The sequence below is a fragment of the Eumetopias jubatus genome, unplaced genomic scaffold (genome assembly GCF_037043125.1).
Source record: "Eumetopias jubatus isolate StellerSeaLion01/CBP00866 unplaced genomic scaffold, mEumJub1_p1.0 scaffold_4, whole genome shotgun sequence".
Lineage (NCBI taxonomy): Eukaryota > Metazoa > Chordata > Mammalia > Carnivora > Otariidae > Eumetopias > Eumetopias jubatus.
The window spans coordinates 138,587,847-138,590,483 of NW_028274810.1; the positions used below are offsets into that span (position 1 = coordinate 138,587,847).

A 2,637-nucleotide genomic window follows, 5' to 3' on the forward strand; every position below is an offset into this window, starting at 1 on the left:
GATGGGCGGGAGATGGAGATGAGATGGAGAGATGGAGAACAGACACAGTATTGGGAGGAAAGAGGCTGAGTTTAAATGACATTAGATCTAACGCAAAATTGTCAAGCCAGGTAGGAGGTTTACAAAGGCCATCCCCCCAGAGCCATAATGTCCAGATCAAAAATTCAAGAACGAACGCAAGAGTCCAATTGTCCATATACAATTTTTTCAAGTATATAAGAGTTAAGTTTAGAGAGTGAGTGCCAGTGTGTATGTAGGAGAGAGAATTAAACAATGTAGGGAAAGCTCTTTCTGCTGGATGATCCAATGCCTCAGAGTAGCAGGTGGAAGGAATGAATCTGCCCTCACATAATGTCCAATCCCATGAGCCTCTCATTTTGGGAGTTTCTTGCAACCTGTCTCAAGACACAAAACACACAACTTAATCCGGTGTTATCAAAAACAAAACAAAACAAAACAAAACAAAAACACCAGCTATTCTCCAGCCCTAGAGGAAAAACTGCTTGTGTGGGATTTATTGAATAAATATATTGTATATTGTACTGTATCCTTGGCCTAACGGATTTCTTGTTTTGTTAGTTTTGTTAGTTTGAAAGTTATATGCTGATTTTCTACTTTTCATTGTAAACAATTTTGCTTTATAGTCTTGTTTAAGAAATGAATCTTTAAGAAGTAATTCTACTAATTACCCTGAGAGGATCACTTCCAATCAAGATTCTATAATAGAAATAGGAAAAAATCAAGTATATGTAGCAAAATAAATTATCAGTTCCTAATATTCAGATATGTAAAGATAATGTGCCTCCATAGTTCTCTATAGATCAACTCAAACCTCTATCTTACCTGATTTTAGCCATTCCAAATTTAAGCTAGCCATCTAAGAGTTTCCTTTCTCTTTCTTTCCCCGGTTTCTGGGTTCTTACCTAAGTTTGTGGGGATTAATGAGTGGTGATGGTGGTGGTGTGCAGTGGGGGAGGTTGGTCATCGGTCAGAATCGGGTCACCTGCTAACACTTTTACCCTCCCTAGTCCCTAGCTTCTCATCCTCCCATGCTGGCATCCACTAAGGTCCATGATCCCATTGGTCATAGTTTTTATTCCACAGTCTGTGTTTCCCTCTCCATACAGAGAAGCATTTTTCTGATCTGCTATCCTTCTTTCATCTACTTCTTTTCCACTCTTGGGGCCATGAGATATCTATTTTCCCTGAACCCTTTGGGCCCTAGGAAAATGTCTTTTAGAGCTATCTCAAGTGTGATCTGCCTACTCACATCCCACCACCATTTCTACTCTGCTGTTACTACACTAGGCTGATGTAGTACTATAAGGACAGTCTCAGTTTTTGTCGGCTTCCTTGGGTTCCACCTTAGAAGCAAGCATACGTCCTTCTTCCCTCCGAATGACAAACTTAAATGGAAGGTATAAGAAGTTCTATCATGGGCACCTGGGTGGCTCAGTTGGTTAAGCGACTGCCTTCGGCTCAGGTCATGATCCTGGAGTCCCAGGATCGAGTCCCGCGTTGGGCTCCCTGCTCAGCGGGGAGTCTGCTTTTCCCTCTGACCTTCTTCCCTCTCGTGCTCTCTGTCTCTCATTCTCTCTCTCTCAAATAAATAAATAAAATCTTTAAAAAAAAAAAGTTCTATCATATACCTCCACTTGGAACTAACCATAGAGAGAATATGGCATGACCCACTCATATCTTAGAAACTCACACCCAGGATTCACTCTGATGTACTTTTTTTTCTATTTTCTCCCTAAGCCTAACTTGAAGGCTATTTGTCAAGACTGAGAAAAATGAGTGCTTGCTTCAGTAGCATGCGTACTAAAACTGGAACAATACGGAGATTAGCATGACCCCTGTGCAAGGTGACACACAAATTCGTGAAGCATTCCATATTTAAAGAAAAAAATTGAAAAAAATATAAGATTTTTTGGCATGAACTTTATGCTTTGAACTTTTACTGCTTCTGAAAAATACAAAAACCCAGCTCTTGTAGTTCAAAATTCCTTAATATTATCACCTTGTCTTGAACTTCAAAAATCTATTTCAAAATGCAAAAGCTAAGCATTCATTTCTTCTACATTTCTGCAATAAATTCACTACTATGGTGGTAATAAGCCCAGGATGATTTAATTGCTAGGGCAAGGAGAGATAGTCAGGGCCATTCTGAGTGGGGAAACATACCAGCTAACGTGACACAATATCTCAACCGTTCATCAAGAAAACTACTTGAAGGAGATTACCTCTTAAGTGTTGAGGGGGAGCTTTGCCTAATGGAAGAAATTTCTTACAAATTTCTTAATTGAGCTTCTCCAGAAAGCCCTTGGAGGGGATAGTAGAGCTTGGAACTATGGTGGTAGCAGAGCTCTCTGATGTGGCAATGAAAACTGTGGGTGAAACTTACTGGATGGTTTTATTTAACCTTCTTCAGATGTCAAAGTAACAAAGTCACGGAGTTCTTTACAAAGTGATGTAACTTTCTGTTTGATGGAATTCATCTATTAAAACTATCCTGTTTTGAATTATTTGTATAAATTAAAATCCTGTTTATTAACAGGATCTCTTTCTCTCTTCCCCCCAATCCACCTCTCTTTTTCCCCATAAATGTATAAAATACAAATAGTTATGGATACACAA

The 2,637-nt window shown here is 39.1% G+C and overlaps 1 non-coding gene across 1 annotated transcript; it reads left to right on the plus strand.

The window, feature by feature from the left end:
- Positions 1-1,797: 1,797 nt before the first annotated feature.
- On the plus strand, positions 1,798-1,900 carry LOC114216922 (U6 spliceosomal RNA). The gene has a single exon (XR_003610876.1). It is a non-coding gene; the product is annotated as a U6 spliceosomal RNA (small nuclear RNA).
- Positions 1,901-2,637: the final 737 nt, after the last annotated feature.